Here is a 20063-nt window from a genome sequence, read left to right as displayed (position 1 = left end):
GCGAGACATGTACACCCTAGAGCTGGGCTGGAGAGGACAAGAAAGTGGGAAACCTGCTCGTTCATTCAACATTAACTTCTACAATTTTCTTTGCCAGACATTGTGCAAAGTGCTAGGGGCAGAGAGATGAATGAATAAAACATCAGGAGAACTCACAGGCTCACGTGGGAGAGATGGAAACATTAGTATAAACTAAGGAGATACATGGCAAAAGAAGATGTTAGGCTGTAAGCTCCATGAGCACAGGCACTTTCATTTCGCTCACTGCTACACTCCCCAGCACTTATATAACGCCATTACATAGTTGCTGAATAAATCAATGAAAGCACCAATGAAGGGATATCACAGGTGGAGGAGGGTGGTCAGGGAAGACTTCCTGAGGTAATGTCTGCACCTTAAGGATGCACAGGAGCTATCTGGATGGCATGGGGGCATTGCTGGGGATGGAAACTGCAAAAACAAAGGCAGAGACCCAGGAGAGTGCTATAAGCAATGTGATGTTAAGTTGCGTTCAGGCCAAGATGAACAGGAGGGATCACATCTCTACTCAAATGTTACCTCTGCATAGAGGCCTCCTCTGACCATTCTACTCTCCCACAAAGCCTGTTCTTCCAGTGTTCCTCGCCTCTTTGCAAACCAATGGAGAGAAGCCCCAATTTAGGAACACCTAGGATGGCTCTGATCAGGAGGCACATTAGGATGCAGTCTTTGGTTCCCTAGAGGGAAGACAGGACGGAGTCCTGACTACCTTCAGGACCAACTGCACCACCCCAAGTGTGAGCTGGTGAGGGCAGGGCCTTTAGTTGGCACCAGAGAGCACCTGGTTCACAGGGGTCACAGGTGCCAGACCTCACTGAGAAGGGAGACACCAAGACGAACCACAGCACACTTGTGAGCATACAGGAGAAGTGTACTCTACAAAACTGCTTGGGGGAGATAGAAGTAGAACCATGTCTCACACCTTGTACACAATCACCAAAGCAGTGACTGGCTGGGGGCAAGGAGGAAGTCCAGAGAGAGAACCAGAGAAAGTGCTATGTATTTCACTTTCACTTTGATCACATCAGAACCGGGGAGAACACACCCTGGCCTAGCAGTGGAGAAATCTGGCTGGAGTCCCAGCTATTACCAATGACCTGTGTGACCTTGGGCAAGTTACCTCACCCCTGGGGCTCAGCTTCCCCATCTATAAACCAGAGTTGCCATCACAAGCCCCATCCTATCCCACCCCTAACAGCATCCTGGAAAAGCTCCAATCAGATAGGTACCAGCTCTGCATGACTCTACAAAGCACCTACTGTGTGCTCTTCCTGTACCAGAGGGGAGGCAGAAAAAGGACATGCCCAGCCCCTGCCCCCAGGGAACATTTTAACAAGAGGCCCTGGAAGGCAGTGCAGGACTCTGGGACATTCTCTGGTCAGTCTGACTGCCCAGCCCAGGGAGGGGGAGAGGAAGTGGTGAGCTGTTTTACAATCCATCAAATTAATTGCCCCAAATGGGAAATTTACAGGCCTCCTACAGCCTCCTGTGTATCCCATAATCTCCCATGGCCCTAATCTGAGAAAGAATGTGTGAGCTGTAATCTTTCCAGCCCACTGTGCTCAGGGGAAATGCCTCGGACAAACCTCAGTTTCTACCAGTAGTCACCCCTAACCAAAGCCCCCAGACAGTGGCCCTCCAGTGCCTGACTCCACCCACCTCCACCCACCAGTATCCAACCCAGCAGACCTTGGCCTAGACTCTGGCCTCAGCCCGAAGACCTGCCCAACCAGCCCCTTTGGTAAATACAACTTTGTTCTCCTTTTCTCTCTTAAGGGTAACAGCCTGCCAGGAGGTAGAACCAGGAAAAATGGAGTCTGGGCAGAGTTGTCCATTGAGCCCAATGAAAACAGCCCCCAGGTGAGGTATCGGGCGTTGGGTTCCAGCCTCAACTTACCCTATACCGGCCAAGAAACCCTCTTCCCACCTCAGGCCTCACCTTCCTCTGAGAAATGTAGAAATATACAAAGTCTCCCAGGAATTTCTTTCCCAAGTTTCACCAGCAAACTGCAGTAAACCTGGATCTCTTTCAACTACCAGAGAGCTTCAAGCTCTATTGTCAGGAAGGGAAAAGTCTTCCAGCTGGCAAGCAACACCCCACCCCAGCATCTGGTTCTCTCCCTCCATATCATTTGTACTCAGTTGCCTGTGCCTCCTCTAGGCCTTGCCCCCTCCCCACATAATGTCTACACCCCACTCAAATGTTACCTCTCCCATGAAGCCCTCCTGGATCTCTTCCTTCTTAATACCTGTTCCATTTTCTCCTGCTTCCTCCACTCAACAGGTCTCAAGGGCAGGGGACTCTCTTATTCATCGCCAGCAGTGGGGAGCTTACTTTATCACAGAATATTTCAGAGGGCTCTGCACAAACCTGGAGCCAGTTCTCTAAAGCATCTGCGCCTAACAAGTCCTCAATACCATTGGGTGAAGTTTCCTAGACACCGTTCAGAAAGCCAAGCTCCTTGAAATTGATTATGCTCCTGGTGACCAGAGCAACACCTGGTAATGTCCAGTGTTTGAACCCTCTCTTCTTGACAAAGAGCTTACTCACTCACTACCTTACAACAATCCAACAGGAGAGGAACTGATGTGATCTTCTCTTACAGAGATAGCAAACATGCTGTCGAAGGTCACACAGCTGCAAAGGGCTGAGCTAGGATTCAAACCTAGGTCTTCTCATTCCAAACCTAACCCTGTGTCCTAACCCTGCACACCGAAGGTACACTTGCAGTCCTAGAGCCCGCTGAGATCTGGGTTTGGGACACACCTAATCTAAATCCCCTCACTCTGTACCCATTCCTGGGAGCTACCCCCAGAGCAGTAGAGACAGAGCCACAGTCAGGGACTCTGGGAGGAGGAAGGGTAGAGAGCATTCACTCCACACTCTCCACTGCCTCCATCTGTGCATGATTACCTCTGGTGACAGTGAACTCACTACTACAGAGATATTTTAGAAGGTTCTGCTGTAAACCCAGGGCCAAAACCTTTCTCCTTGTAGCTTTCCCAGAGAATAAGGCTCTTCTATGTGGCAGCCCTTCGGATATTTGCAACCAGCCCTCATTTTCTTGTAGGTCCCTTCTCCACATGAAATCCCATGGTTCCTTCAGCTGTTCCTCAGGAGACAAGGTTTCCAGTGCCCATTAGTCATCCCCTCAGAAGAACTTCAACTGGTCACATCCCTCTTAGAAAGATAATCCCACAATAGGCCCCCATACCCTGTGATCTTCAAGAGCAGAGAAGCACCATCACCTACCATGTTCTGAGCACTATACTTCCATTAATGCAGCCTAAAACAAAGTTAGCATTCTGGATGGTCACATCACCCGGTTGACTCCTATGGAGTTCATGGTCAGCAAACTCCTTTTTCCCAGAGCTGCATCTCCCAGAGGGCACCAGCCATGTGGGAGCATGAATGAAACTCATTCTCCTCAGCTGGATAGAGCAGAAAGTACAGAAACTTTGGAGTCAGACCTGGGTTGGAACCCTAGTTCTGCCACTTATTTACTGAGCAACTCAGGCAAATCATTTATTCTCTCCAAGTTTTAATTTCCTCAAGTACAAAATGGGGAAAATTTTTTCCTCACTAGGCTGAGCTGAGGAATAAATGAGACAAAGTATATAAACGCCTAGCCCAGACCAAGAACATGCCACGGTCAAAATGCTAAGTGGTTGAGTTAGGATAAGAGTCAAACCCAAGTCTGCCAACCCAAAGCTTTGTAGCCTTAGGCACCACACTACAGCCACAGGCTGTTTTCTTGTCCCACAGCCCTTACCCATTGAAGATCATCTTTAGTTTGTTTCTCCCTGCGCTGGACTGTGAATTCCTTGAAGACATCTTTGTCTTTCTTTATAGCCCCAGAATCTGGCATGGTGTCAGATTAGGTACAGAGTAGGAGCTAATAAATGCTGATGAGCGAATGACTGTATGAACAAGTTAATTAAACTGATATCAAGGTAGGCACCCCTTTTGCCCTCTTTCAGCAGCTCCAACTCCACCAGCACAAGCATCTGGGTAGCAAGAAGCATTTACCTCATAAGGGCTTACCATACTGAATCAGGCCAGCACTAACCCCCATGCCCAGATAAGGAAGCCCATTTCATAGTCCCCAGTTCTTTCTTTGGGCTCTTTCCCTCCCAAGACATGGCAATGTTCTGCCTTCCCCAGCCATAAGACTTCCAACATTGGTAAGGTTTGCTCTAACCTGCTCCTAGAGCCTGGCTGAGCTGCACGTAGCCAGATGAGCACTGCCTGGGATGGTCCCTGGTGTCCCCAAGATGCCTAAGTCCTATGTGGGGGAGAGCTGATGCCAGGGTTTCTCCAGCCCCAGTTCTCTGGGGCTTTATTAAAAACATCATTCCCTGGTTTCCAGGTAATTAATAATAAGAAAAAGAAAAATACATCTATTCATATTCAGCACGCTGTCTCAAAACTATCCAAGCTACACCAGATAGAGCACTCCTGTCTCATCATCTGTGCCACAGCCAGATGACACACTGTCCCCATGACCCAAATACTAATGGTCCTTAACAGCCTGGTGGTGACTTCCCCTTTAGAGCCCTTCCCAATTTTTCCTAAGGTTCTGAAGTCAGTGAGAGTCTTGGTCCATCACTTCTGAGCCTTAATTTCCTCATCCCATCAAATGGGCATACAACTGTGAACCTCGAGGTTGAGACATGGTTAAGTGTGAGATAACTACATAAATACTATGCCTGTGTACTGCACACACTAGGTGTTCACTCAACCTTCATTTCTTTTCTTCTGTTCTATTACACCCTCAGCTCTGAATCACACTGTTGTCCTAGGCATGGCTCAAATCCAACTCTGCATGAAAACCTCAAGGTATTGGATGGTATCTCCTCTGGCCACCACAAGTATCTGTATGGCTTTGAGAACTCAACGAGCATTCAAATACTCCCGATGGTTAGCTGGTAAGCCAACACATTTTAATTTGCTGTGGTTATTGTGGATAAGCATGATAGAATATATTTATTTTCAGGGGCGCCCGGGTGTCTCAGCCAGTTAAGCGACCAACTTCAGCTCAGGTTATGATCTCAAGGTTTGTGGGTTCCAGCCCCTGCGTCGGGCTCTGTGCTGACAGCTTGGAGCCTGGAGCCTGCTTTGGATTCTGTGTCTCCCTCTCTTTCTACCCCTCCCCCACTCGTGCCCTGTCTCTCTTTCAAAAATAAACATTAAAAAAAATTTTTTTAAGGGGCATCTGGGTAGCTCAGTCAGTTAAGGGTCTAACTCTTGGTTTTGGCTGAGGGCATGATCTCGCAGTGCGTAGGTTCTAGCTCCACATTGGGCTCTGTGCTAACCGTGTGGAGCCTCCTTGGGATTCTCTCTCTCACTCTCTATCCCTATCCTGCTCACGTGTTCTCTCTCAAAGTAAATAAACTTTTAAAAAAATTAAAAAAAAAAAAAAGAGTACAGCGAGTGCAAAGGCCCAAAGGCTGTTTATGCTCACATGTTTGAGGAATAGCAAGGAGGCCAACATGGTTAGAGCAGAGCAGCAGGAGAGCAGGAAGGAATGAGGTCATAGAGGTAGCGGGGTGGGAACAGATGACACAGAGCCTCAAGGGCCACTGTGAGGACCTGGATTCTGCTGTGTGTAAGATGGGAGCCCGTAGGTGGTTTGAGAGGGTGATATAATCCAAATTCCACTGTAGAACAGTCTCTGGCTGCTGTACTGGGGGAGGTGGACAAAAGCCCAGGGACAAGTCAGGAGGGCATTGCAACACGACAGTGGTGCAGACTAAGGTGGTAATAGGTCATGGGTGCAATCTGATTCTAGATATCTTTCAAAGTAGAGATGGCAGGATTTTAAAAGATTCCTGGAGGGGCGCCTGGGTGGCTCAGTTGGTTAAGCATCCAACTTCAGCTCAGGTCATGACCTCACGCTTTGTGAGCTTGAGCCCCACATTGGGCACCGTGCTGACGGCTCAGAGCCTGGAGCCTGCTTCAGATTCTGTGTCTCCCTCTCTCTCTGCCCCTCCCCTGCTTACTCTCTGTCTCTCTCTCAAAAATAAGTAAAAATAAAACATTAAAAAAAAGTTCCCTGGAAATGTGCCTGATGCCAATTAGTCCTGGGCATTACCAGCTGCTTGTACTGAGTAAACCAAAAGACAAACTGAATTTGGTCTCCAGAGCCCCCAGCGTAGGCATACACGTGGGGAACCTGCACCACTGCAGAGCTGTGACTCTGGGTTTGTGTGTGAAGAGAGGGGTCTCTCCCCACAGGACTCACCACCTTTCACCCCTTGCCCCCAGCCCCTCACCTTCCCCTCCGGCCTCTGAAGGGCTGGGTGGCTCATGGGCAAACTGCTCCTGGCTTCTCAAGGTGGAAGGAGAGCAACTTCACAAGGAAGCCAGTGAGGCAGTTTGGTGATCTGGGTCCACATTCTAGATCCAGCACCTCCTGCTGTGTAACTCTGGGTAAGTCACTTGAGTCTGGGTCTCAGAGCCACATGTGCAAATGAGAATCATTTAAATCAGGTTTAAATGAGTACTACACAAAAGCTGGCCAACGGCCGAATCAGAATACACCAACCACTCCTAGTTGTGTGACCTTGCACGTAGAGTCTGTCTGGGCCTCCGGGTTGTCATCTATAAAATGAGGTGGGGGGGGGGGGGGCCCGGGTGGCTCAGTCAGTTGAGCATCTGACTTCAACTTCAGCTCAGGTCAGGAGCTCATGGTTCATGAGTTGGAGCCCCACATGGGGCTCACTGCTGTCAGGCTGTCAGCACACAGAGCCGCTTCTGATCCTCTGTCTCCCTCTCTCTCTCTCTCAAAAATAAAAACATTTTTTAAAAATAAAAAATAAATTTAAAAAAATGAGGGGAATAATACCCCTTTGGGGCTACCACGAAGATTAAAGCAAATGATGTGTGAAAAATGTTGGTGATATTTGATCTGATTCTATTGAACCTCTTCCATGCCATCACCTTGCCCCGCCCCACCCTTCCTACCTGCCCACTAGGAGAGGAAGCTGAGCCATCAGGAAGACCCCCAGCTCACACTCTTCCCTCCTGTCAGGCTCAGTACCAGAAGCCCACTCCTACAGGCCGAGCAAGATTTCCCAGCCATCTTACACATGGCCTCAGGCTCCAGCTCACTAGAAACAACCAGCACCTATGGGTCCTCTGTGGCAGCTTCTGCTGCCTCATGTCCAGGGGATCTCTCTGCTGGTGGCACCGGCCTCACAGGGCCATCATGAAGGGTCAGCAAGCACACAGAAGGTGCTGAATAAGTGGTGGTTACATAATTACAGAAACAAGCATGAGGCACCCCCTAACATCAGATTGCAAACCAAAAACACCATGAGGCGCAATGGCTAGAGAGCTCCGGTTCACAAGCAAGCACATGCCATCTTCACAGTTTGTCAGACTCACAACCCCAGGATATTTTAATTTTTTTTATTTTTACTTTATTTTTGAGAGAGAGAGAGAGAGAGAGAGCGAGAGAGAGCGAGCATGAGCAGGGGAGGGGCAGAGAATGAGGGAGACACAAAATCCAAAGTAGGCTTCAGGCTCTGAGCTGTCAGCACAGAGCCTGATGCAGGGCTCAAACTCACGGACTGCGAGATCATGACCTGAGCCTAAGTTGTTGCTCAATCGACTGAACTACCCAGGCACACCACAACCCCAGGATATGTTTAAAAGTCCTGCACAAGGACCTTCAGCAGATCCTGCATGGAAATTATCTGCTACAGAAATAAGTCCTAAAGGCGTCAGAGAAATCAGACAGACCAAAGGAAAATAAGGCAGTGGGCCTAAGAAAGTGAAAGCCACCACTTTTACTTTTTCCCATTATCTCTGGGTGGCATTTAGGGAAGTCAGGAATCAGGGTGGGGAGACAAGGGAGGGGAAGGGTGTTACTATCTGTCAGATAATTGTGTCTATGAGAAATTATGACACTTTATAAGGAACAAAAACCTATATAAAGAGTTTTTCCTCCAAGTCTTCTTCAATCGGACTTGCTAAATACATAGGTTCTACTAACTTGACTCGAGCTTCTTCCCCTTACTGCCCCTTACAGCACCCCCAGGCCCACCCCTTTCCTCCAGAAGACTGAGTATGCAGCCTGGGAACCAGACTTCCCGTAAGCTGGGTGGGGCTGAGGTCACCCATGACAGGGCTTCTGCACGTTGCCCAGAGCTGAGAAGGGACCAGATAAGCAGTGCAAGGGTGAGGGTGACTCTTGCCCTTCCAGGGGGTCAGGTTTTAACTAGGTCACCCCTCAGAGACTCACACCACCCACTCTTTATCTCTCTTTCTATTTTAAGGCAGGAGTGCTGCCAGGCAGTGGTATGGGTTACCTGCCTTCTCCTCTTTTGGAGGCCAACCCCTCACCTGCTGGGTGGGATCCCTCAGAGGCTCCAACCTACTTTCTCCAGCCCCACCACAGCGGATGCCCAGCACCCCCAGTATATCCCACCCTCCTGCCCCACAACCATGGTGGGGCCCTAGTCACACCCCTGCTTATACCCTGGATCCACACTGTCCTCAGGACAAAGCCCCAGCTCCTCTGAGCAGCCTTTTCTGCACCTCCTTTCTCCCCCTCTCATGTCTTGAACATGTCATGTTCTCTTACAGCTCTGCCCATGCTGCTTCTCCTCTCCCTTGAATGTCAGACTCTCTCTTGTCAACAAATCCCTGCTTGTTTTTCAAGGTCTAGCACAGGCTCCCCTTCCCCACCAGAAAGTCTTCCCTGGCCACCCCTTCTCTGTGCCCCTCCAGTCCCCATACTTTTCTTATCAAATCATTTGTACAGTAACTTCTAACCATTGTTCCCACCAGAGATCAGGCTCCCAGGTTCCTGGAGGACACCAATGGCACTTGGATTCATTAATTGAATGCTTACTATGTACCAGATACCTTCTGACACCCAGCAATATAGCAGTGAACACAACAGAAAATTCCTGCCCTCATTGAGGTCATATTCTACTGATAATAATAGCCAACACAGGATAATACTTTCTACGTTCAAGACTATTCCGACTACTTTACATGAACTTACTTAATCTCCAACACAATTATTATCATCCCCACTTTATAGACGAGGAAACCGACACTCCAGATTACATAACTTGCTCAGGATCCACAAGCTAGTAAGTGGCAGGGCTGGGATTCAAACCCAGGCAATTCTGTACAAGACCATGCTCCCAAACCTGGGCCAGAACCTCTCGATACTATTTTCTCTACTCTGCCTTACTCATTTGGTATACGGTGTCCAGGCCAGTGCCTGGCACACATACAGTGCTCAGGAAAAGTCTGCTAAATGAAGGGACCCTTGAATGACAAATGCTAGTTCCCCTGAGGCACCCACTCCCCATCTTGTCCCCACCTAATCCCAATTCACAAAACCCCCCACGTCTTCCCTGACTCTTCCAACCCCTGAATTGTGTCCTCCTGGACATTCCTCTCCATGCTGCCCCCACACTATTTACCTGACACTTAATGACATACCACTTGACCATCCTATCACATAAAGCTGTGCAGATATCTTGCTTCACCAGCCCCCTGGGCTTCCTGACGTCCCCCAGAGTAGAACAAATATGGTGCCAGTACAAGGCAAAAATGGATACACAAACGTTAAACTGAATCCAGACTCCCCTCTCCATTTTCCCATTATCACCAGAGCTATTTCTCCCCTTGCCCAGGAGAAGCAAGTCAGAGCTTGGGTCTGACACAATCTTTGCTGCAACTATATCCAAATTGCCTAAACCATCAGCTGTAACAGCCAAGGTCATAACTAGGATACAGCTGTGGTTAAAAACAGCAAGTAGAGGTGGACATTTTTTAACGCTCACCAAAATGCATGTATCAGGGGGGCACCTGGGTGGCTCAGCTGGTTAAGCATCCGGACTTCGCCTCAGGTCATGATTTCATGGTGAATTCGAGGTCCACAATGGGCTCTCTACTGTCAGCGCAAAACCCACTTCAGATCCTCTGTCTCCCTCTCTCTGCCCCTCCCCCACTACCTCTTTCTCTCTCTTAAAAATAAAATAAACATTAAAAAATGCATCGGGGGGACCTAGGTGGCTTAGTCGGTTAAGCAATCAACTTAGGCTCAGGTCATGATCTCATGGCTCATGAGTTCGAGCCCCAAATAGGGCTCTGTGCTGACAGCTCAGAACCTGGAGCCTGATTCAGATTCTGGGTCTCCCTCTCTCTCTGCCCCTGCTCCGTTCATGCTCACTCGCTCTCTTTCTCTCTCTCTCAAAAATAAATAAACATTAAAAAAAATTTTTTTTACTGCATCAGGATGTTCAATGCCCTCTATAGAAAATGCCTGTAACCGAGAATCTAAGTTGGTCAGTACACAACTACCTTCTGTAGAAGTCTCTGTGGGATGTAAGTCAAGGAATTACCCAAATATGCTTGGACCAGTCAGCCATTGCAGAGGAAAGTGTTCATGGAAATACTTGCTAAAATTTACTGAACTATATTATGCTCTGGGAATTGAGTATTTAACATGTCCATACTTCCTCAACCTACAATGGAGTTATGTCCTGATAAACTCATAAATTGAAAATATCGAAGTCAAAAATGCATTTAATACATCTAACATATCTAAAGCCATAGCTTAGCCTAGCCTAACTTGAATGTACTCACAACACATTAGCCTTATGTTAGCCTACAGTTGGGCAAAATCATCTGACACCTATTTTATAATAAAGCCTATTTTATAACAAAGTGCTGAATATCTCATGTAATGTATTGAATACTATGTCAAAAGTAAAACACACACACACACACACACACACACACACACACACACACACGGATCTATGAGTACAGAATGGTTGTAAGTCTATCAGTTGTTTATCCTCATGATCTCGTGGCTGACTAGGAGCTGCCCAGCATCACCAGAGAGTGTTGCAATGCCTATTGCTAGCCCGGGGAAAAGATCAAAACTCAAAATTCAAAGTATGGTGTCTATGGAATGCGTATCACTTTCCCACCATGGTAATGTCAAAAAATCACAAGTTGAATCAGTATAAGTCAGGGGCTATCTGTGTTATTCTCATTTAACCACTACAAAAGACCTACAGGGCAGATATTAGCATTTGTTCCATTTTGTGTAGAGGTTAACTCGCCTGAGTTCCACATCTACAAAGTTGGATTGCCAAGCCTATGTGCTCAACTTCAACCCTGTATTTCCCTTACCTACCTCAGCACAGCCCATCATGGAGCATGGTAGAAAAAGGCCAAGTGGGGCTCAGAGGGATCATCAGGACTCCCAATTAAGGACAGCAGGGAATGATGCCTGCCCTGTCGCCTAACACCTGTGTTGTGTATTCTTTGACCTGCCTGAACCTCATACTCCTCATGAGTAAAATGAGGATCAGATAATACCTACCTCATAGGGTTGATAGAATTAAATGAGCCCATGTCTGTTAAGCCCTTAAAACAATGCATGTGGTAAAAACTAAACATTTGTAAAATAAGCAAATAAGGACTCAACAAAAGCAACTGGCTTCTCAGTGTGACAGTCCCTCTGTCCTAGCACTCAGCTTACTGAACCCCCAAACCAAGCCAAATCCAACATAGACCTTAAAGAAAAACCAAATGCTCAAACCTTTCCATGGACTCAAGAAGGCAATCAACACCAATCAGTCCTCCTAGCCCCTAGGAGCAGCCTTGAAAGGCCCAGCGAGATCATTGCACAACACAGTTATTACATCTTAAATCACTAGGCTCCTAAGACACATGGAGCTTTTGAAATAAAAAGTGTGCTTTGGATTCTAATTTAAATACCTATCTATTCACAGAATAGGAAGCCAATTACTTTCCTTTCCCCCAAAGAATTAATATCCCCTCTGAGTTTTATAAACCGTCTGGTGCCAAACACACAAACACGTCTACACGTTTTCAGGTGAGGAGGGCTAAGAGAAGCCGACTGAGTGCACTCCAGCTCCTGCCCACACACCAGGGCTTAAAAAAATGTAATTATTCAAAGCTTCGGTAAATGGATGTAATTTCAGGTACCACCAATTCCATTTAGAAATGCGTTAATGGGTGCAGTGATTATAGATATTTAGCTTCACAGCATTCATCTATTTTTTTTAAATCCTCAGGTCAAATTGTGTTGAGAAAAAAAAATGTCTCTGAACAATTTCATGGGCAGGGAAGGAAACCTTTTCCCCTCCCAGGGACCGTGATCACGGATTTTGTGGTCCGTTTCCAACCCCAATTTACTCCCAGCTCCAATCAACCCTCTCTCCTTTGTATGTCTGCCAGTGTCAAGAAGGTCATGCCAAATGTCAGATCAACCAACCCACACCAATTTGGTCGAGTATTGGCTCTGTGCCTGACGCTGTTCCCAAAGAGCCGGCAAGCTATTCATGACACTGAGTCACAATCTTGCCCCTACTCCATCTCCCCCAAGACCAGCTCAGGGAAGACTGCAACACCAGACACCCCTACAACTTCCTCATCATCACTACTGTCTGCTGGGACACATTTGTTCTCCCACCCAAAGCAGCATTCCCATTTCTCAACTTAATTGCAGCCTGCTTGCCTGCTCTGGCTTTCAATGTCAATCACTCAGAACAACTCACCCCTTACTCCAGGCCTTCCTCTGCCCTCAGAAGGATCTCTAAGTGGTCACGGGGTTCTGAGATGTGGATATGCCAACCCACCCTCACCCCAAGCAGATGTAGTCGCCACTCAGTGGTCACCCGCAAGACCAGCCCTACCTCCTACCTCTAGGACCACCAGCATCGTCTGGGCAGAGGGGAACAGCAGCACATTCCCAACCTCCATGGAGGAAACCAGAGGCCCACCAGGGGCCAGGGACCTACCCTGGGCAAGAGCGTGGGCACTAACAGACAGCAGTACCTACTGACACCTTCTCAAGGTCCTTCCCCCAGCTTCATCCAATCAGTTCCAACAGAGGGCCTCCAGTAAATGAAAGGGCTCACAACCTGAGCACCTACCATGTGCTGCAAGAGCTGCAGACAGGCCATCACATTAGATTCTCAATAAATTCTCAATCATGCTAAGGAAAGCAGCATTATCATTGTTGTACAATATCATCATTGTGGGGAAGCTGAAGCTCTGAGGCGTTTTCATTTTCAGTGTCCATAGAATCCCCACGGAAATTGTAATGATGCTGATTCCCAGTCCCCCCACCCCAAAGTTCTGACTCAGCATTCTGGAACAGTTTCTACTTCATGTCTACCCTCACTACTCCTTCATCAAATGCTCTAGTAGAGAACCAGGGTTATTACCTCAAAAAAAAAAAAAAAAAAAAAGAGCTAGATGCCCTACCAGGCAATGCAAACACAAATACTAACATCTGGGAACCCTCGCACCAGGGGGTGGGGGTGGGGGATGAAAGAGTAGTATATCAAAACTGCCATTTGGAAAATGTGCTGATCATAAGTACGAGAAACCTATTCATTTTCTCTCTGGTTGGACACAGCCACACAGGGCTTCAAAGATGAAGAATCATTTCTTTGATATTTAGCACCATTTAGTGCCCAGCTTCCTTTTAAAGACAAGTCTCAACAAGGAAATACAATTCTCCCTCCTGCTAGCCTGATCTTAGGAAATTTCTCCAAAGAGAACAAGTTATAGTTCCTCTGCTGACTGTGTCACACTTCACCACGGGAAGGGGCTTCCTTTCTAGGAGTAAGAATAATAGTTAATTCTTACACAGCACATGTGGCTTGCCAGGCACTACGTCAACAGTACAGCTGTATCCCATTCTATAGATGAAGAAACATCTGAAGACGCAGAGGTTTAAGTGATCTGTCCAAGCTGGCAGCAGAGGCAAGATTTCAACCCTGGTATGCAGACTCCAGAATTCATGTTGGATAACCCCTGACATGGCAACAGGATTTCGGGGAACCCCTAGGACAATATCTCCAATTACTCCACTCTGCTGAAGCCAAGCTACTAGTGAAGGGTGTTATCTAGGACCAGTCCCTATGCCTCAACTTAGCACCAGGCTCTTCAAGATGCAGACAGGCACACACATACGTCACCTTCACTCCCACCCCCTAGCTCTTCCCAATTTCTTCCACTGGCCTCTCTTGCCTTGGACTGCCCACTGCTACCTGGCCTTCCTCATACTCAACCTCTGAATCTCCCCAGGGCCCTGTCCTCAGGGACCCCAGCCCCAGTCACCCATACTGAAATTGTCCAAGGTCCCTCCCCCGCTCCTGGACTGGGCACTCCTGGAGGGCAGACATGACATCTATTTTTCTCCACAGCACCCAGTGTGGAGACTGGCAATCAGGAGGTGGCTCATCAGAGTCTGGTGACTCAACTGATGAATCCTGGACCAAAAGCCATCGAGTCTGATTAAACTGCTCCTCTAGTAAGGTGCTCACCACTCCTCAAGGTGGCCCACTGGTTCCATCTGTGGACATGCACAGACAACTCAGTTTGCAACTGAAGAGGATATGATTATTGCAAAGGTTACTGCATTGATGTACAACATTCCTCTGGCTCCACTGCTGCTAGGAAGGAGACTGTCTCACCTCCCCCTTCACCCACAGGGAGAGAATGCCGGAGGCTGTGCAGCCAGGTACCTGGGTAGAGGCCTTGAAAGGGCCCTCTGTCCCCTCTATCCCCGAGCACACTGCACCCCACCTGCCCTGCAGACTGTTCCAGGGGAGCACAAGAGGCAGCCAGCAGCCCTGGAAGAGACTGCATGCTAACTCCAAGCTGTCAGACCTCAAGAGGGTGAGGGCTCTGCCTTGGCAGAAAAAGCCCCTGAGAAACCCTGAGAACGCTGACTATGACGCTGGAAACACTCTTCTGGCAGAACCTGAAAGAGACAGCCTGGCTCTAAGCAGGCTTAAGAGGCTCATCAGCCCCTAAGCTGTGGTCAGCTGACATCTGGGGAGGGTGGGGGGGGTAAGAGTCTGCTCTCCCAGAGCACTAAGGGACCTGCCCACTGGCCTTGCCTTGGGACCATCCAACCCACTGATCACTCATCTACTCTGCAGGGGACTTTCTGAAGGAGGCCCAAGAGGAATTCTGCCTCTGGGTTATCGGGGAAGGTACAGATGACCAATTTGGGGGGGGATAACTCTACAGGAGGATTCAGTACAGAGCGAGTGGCTATGGGGGTCAGAAGACACCATGGTAGAAACAGCACACAAACTTGGAGCCAAGATGACTCTGGTTCAAGTCCCAGCTCCCCTACTGATGCTCTGGCATCAGGAAGATCTTTGAACTCCTGTCCCTCCCCCAGTCTCCACTACTTGATCTGTAAAATGAGGATAATAAAAATAACTGCTTGTAAAAGGAATGTATATATTTTTCAACTATAGAGCACCATGAAGATTATTACTGTTGACATCTGTGGGCCAGGCAGCATCAGACAATAAGTCTGTCTTTCAGCAGTCAGAGCCGATAGCCAGGTGGCCACCCAGATTAAGGAGCAGACATCTGTGCAGCCTTCTAAATGCCCAGGAAACAGCCAACCCAGGAGCATTTCACACCTCATTACCCTGGGCTCTTGGTTCCCAGGTCCCTGCAGCCTGGACAAGGTACCTGTGGCCTTGGGACTGCATAGCCCTGATGGTCAAGGTTACGTAGTGTTGTTGTTTTTAACTAACTTTGAATTTGGAAATCATTTTAAACTTAGAGTTGCAAGAATAGCACAAGGAACCTCCACATACCCCTCACCCAGTCTCACCCATTGTTAACATGTTGTGCCATTTGTTCTATCATCCACTCCCCTCAACACACACACACACACACACACACACACACACACACACAGTTTTTTCTCAGCCACTTAAGAGCAAATACTTCAGTATTTCCCAAAAATGAAGACAACCTTTTAATAACCATAATGGTTATGCAGTTTTTATTAGTCCAAGTTCTGAGTTGAGTCCTATAGTTTGCATGATCCTAACCCAGGCAACCCCAGTTTGAGGACACCAGATTTCTCCATCAGCAGCTGAATGTAATTAGTACTTAGAATGCACATTTCTACCCTACCTCATAGCTGTGTACATGTACAAAGAGGGGCTCACATTTATTGGGCATTTACTAGGTGCCAGGCACTTGCAAAACCCTTTACATCAATTAATTCACGCAATCCCCACATTTATCCCTATTTCATTGGTGAGGAGAAAAGGCTTGAAAGGAGTAGGTAACTTACCAAGGACAGGGAGCTGTAACTGGTGGGATTGGAATTAGAATCTGGGAATCTGGAGCCCATGCACCTGCCCATGCACGTACCCACTGCCTCTTTAAACACACTCCCACCACATATACAACCCCTATACGTTTTTCTTCATGATTAAGTTGTGCTATGCTTTGGCTTCCAGAAAAACCTGGCCAGCATCCAGGTGACCAGGAGTAGGCTAGATGGGAGACAGAGGGGTGGTCTGGCACAACTCAGTTCAGGCAAAAGATGACCTGAGATCACAACAGCTGCTGATGTTGTCTTCCTTGGGGCCTGTACATTCCTCTTCGGAGACGCATCACTTAGAGAGACTGGAAGGCCAATGAGCAGTCTCCCTACACTTCCCTGTCCCTTAAGACTGAACAGGGGAATTGGTGTACCCAAGAGTATATGTTTCTGTTTAGGAAACCACAAAGCCATACGACAAACATGATGCATCTTGATCTTAACGGAAAATACAGGAAGGAATTTTATAGTAAGTTAAATTGAGGGTAAAGTCTACATGGAGTTTTGGATAGTACCCACATTTTGAGGACGTTTACTACCATCCAACCTCCCAGGCAAGTTGGCCTTCATCCTCTTCTGTCATTTGTCTGTGGTTGAAAAATCTGAGAAGCCCTTGCTTGTCTGAGACAACGAATTGTCCACCTGTTCTCTGAACCCTGAAAAGGCTGACCTAACACAGCATGCAGCTTTAGGAAGTCATTTTAACCCTCTGAGCCCACTTTTCTGCACGAAAAAAATGCAATAATTGTGAGCCTCCAACCAGATAACATTCATGAAGCACTCTGTAAACAATGAAACATTAACCCAAAACACTTCTCGTTTCAGAAAATTGAAACAAATGTTTTGACAGCCACTTAAAAACAACAGGCAAATAAAACCATATTCCTCCACGTTTCTCCCTCTGCCAATATTTATGCAAGACACCATGCCAGTTTACTGAGCAGAGAGATTCAAACCCATGCTCTCTTCTGAAGAGACAGGAAAACGGGAGCCAACACCTCATTAAATCACAAAAAAAATCCACATTGTGATGTGCTTTCTCAAAGAGGCTCCTTTTTCTGAAGCCCTATTTTAAGAAGCCCACAGTTTACTCCCATAAATATCGAGAGAATGGACAAAGTTACATCAATGCACCTGAAACCTACACCCACCCTCTTCACACACACAGCACTGTAAATCCGGAGTAGCACCTCTCCCACCATCCATCCCTGTCCTTTCTCTGAAACACATCCCTCCCAAGGGTAAAGAGCCTTAATAAAGAAGCAACTTGCAACTGTTTTTCTTAAAGAGGTTTTCCCAGATCTTTTCTGGGATGGTTTTGAGAGCGTGATACAAATCACAGCTCTTAATCCTTCCTTCTGCTTTCTGCACAACACCACCGTTGTTCCTTATACACAGGACCTAACGTTTCAATCCCTGCGCCAGTTTTCACTCTTGATAAAATAACCAGGAAACGAAACGTAAAGTGTGGGGTTATGCCAAAACTTGCCAAGCTGGGAGAGCCTTTTCTTAACTTTCAACAAGAGGCTTCAGAATTTCCAGTTTAAGTAAATGTATGCTGCAGTTTCACAGAAATTCTTTACACGATTGTTGCTTTCTGGTTTGAAATAAAGTTTCTGGGACTACTGTTCCCAGCGATGAGAAAGATGACAAATGAGAAAGATGGCATATAAATGAACCAACAGGTTGGCACTGTATAAGACAAATTTTACTAACATGAAGTCCAACATTTGTCTGGGGAGAAAAATGTGGCAGACAAGATAGACTTCTTCCCAGAGGGGCCTTGAAAACTGTCCCTTGCGTGATGGCATAATTAAATCTCAAGAGGGCAGCTGCCTGGCCCTTCCAGTATTCACAGACTTTTCCAAAGGGCCTTCTATACTTGGTGCCTTACAGCCCACTGAGGGTGGGCTGATATTCTGTCATCCCTGGTTCAGCCTTCATTCCCCAACTCCTCTCTAACTTTCAGAGAAGGAGTGGCTGGGTGGCTCAGTCGGTTAAGGTTAAGTGTCTCAACTTCAGCTCAGGTCATGATTTCACGGTTTGTGAATTCGAACCATCAGGCTCTGTGCTGACAGCTCAGAGCCTGGAGCCTACTTCGGATTCTGTGTCTCCCTCTCTTGCTGTCCTTCCCTGCTCATGCTCTCTCTCTCTCTCTCTCTCTCTCTCTCTCTCAAAAATAAACATTAATTTTTTTTAAATTTCAGAGAAAATGGGTTTGCCGAATACAAAAACACACTCTAGATATTTAGCATTATCTCTAGAAGAATAACTCTTCCGAAGGAGTTTAGCTTAAGGCCTTGGCTCAGGCCTGATCCCCACTCCCTGCCTCCCTGGGACATGTTCTTAATTCCCAGCCACCTAGAGCCCCAAGCCCCACCCAGCCGTCCCGCTCCTCATTCCTGTCCAGGAGAGCCTGACCACCAGCACTCTTGCCCTGTGGTGGGTCAGAGTGGGCATGGTGGTGGTGGCTCCATGTACAAGGTCATTACCCTCATATTTGCATGCAAAACAGGGTATTCCACAATATAGAGATAAACCTGAGAGTCATGCTAATAATTTAAATTTTTATTATTTGTTTTTACTTAGTATGACATTGAATAGCCAATAAAAAACACCATGACAAGTTGAGGGGAAAACCACAGAAGAAAGGAAAAAGTGTTATACTTTAATACATTTAAAGGCACCTTTTTCTGGCTTTTTGAACAAGTGGCCCTGCACTTTCATTTTGCACAGAGTCCTGCAAATCATGCAGCCAGGACCTGCTGCAGTCCAAAGGGCTGGGGAGGGGAAAGTCGGTCTTGCTTCAAGCCTCAGAAATGTTTTTCCCATTAGCCTCACCGGTCTCACTTGGGGATGGGCACCCACAAGGAGAATGGCACCTACATAGGCTGGCCCTGCAAAGCTCCAAAACTAAAACTGAGGAACCTAAAGCTAGAAGAGGACACCAGGGCCTGGCAACCAGGGAGGGAGACAACCAGCAAGGGAACACCAACAGATATCCCACTCTCCAGATGCAGAGCATGAGGTTAGAGGTGAAGAAGCCAGAGGAGGCCAGATCCTACAAGCACTGTTCTTGACAACAAGCATCTACATCCGAGAAGCCTGGGATCCAGGCACCAGATGTAACAGGCGTATTTCTGGGCTGCTTCGCATCTTTTACCTTGCCCAGTCCCCCCCAAACCCCTGATCTCTTCCCCAACAAGGAGTTTTGCAAGACCTGGAATATTTACTAAACTCACTGAGTCCCTCAAAACATTACTGCTTCAATAAATACCAAGTGCCTACTCAGAGCCCAAAGCTGGGCTCGGTACCAAAGTCTCAGAGATGCAGAACAGGATACCAGCCTTCAAGGAGCAATCTTGGCACAGGCAGGGTCGCCAAGACCCCTCCTCTCTGCCATTCATTCTCTTTATCAACTCAGGACCTATTCAAAGACTGCTCTAAGGAGAAGCCAACCCACGGGGTGCCACAAAACCCCCAAAGACCAGCCCAGTGTAACATTCTTGCATTCAAGGCCTGTTCTAGAACTTTACTCTCTGGGGTCTCACGTTTGAAAAGGCTGTGCCTGCCAAACTGCTTTTACTAATTAATAATTAATGTCTTCCATTGCTTACTAATCAGACACTTGCACCACTACCAATCAGCTCAGGAAACCAAGAGCTGCTGCCTTTCTCAGGTGCCTCAATCCTCAGCCAAAGCAAAGAAGAACTCTGGCCCTGTGAGCCTTGAACAGCCTGACTTACAACAATGGCACTGGCACAGGCTCCTTCAAGTATCAGTGGTGGCTCTCACCTGTGACCTGGGGTCAGAGCTACCACCACTGCTGTGGTTACCATATTAGAGACTGAAGAACTACTT

General features: G+C 47.4%; 1 protein-coding gene across 10 annotated transcripts in view; it reads right to left on the bottom strand.

Moving 5' to 3' along the window:
* PLEKHA7 (pleckstrin homology domain containing A7) overlaps positions 1–20063 on the bottom strand; it is a 220065-nt gene that overhangs the window by 194697 nt on the left and 5305 nt on the right. The gene's annotated exons all lie outside the window — the stretch shown is intronic.

Source organism: Puma concolor, chromosome D1 (genome assembly GCF_028749965.1).
Source record: "Puma concolor isolate L17-30 chromosome D1, mPumCon1.1.hap2, whole genome shotgun sequence".
Lineage (NCBI taxonomy): Eukaryota > Metazoa > Chordata > Mammalia > Carnivora > Felidae > Puma > Puma concolor.
This window is presented reverse-complemented; position numbering and strand designations above follow the sequence as displayed.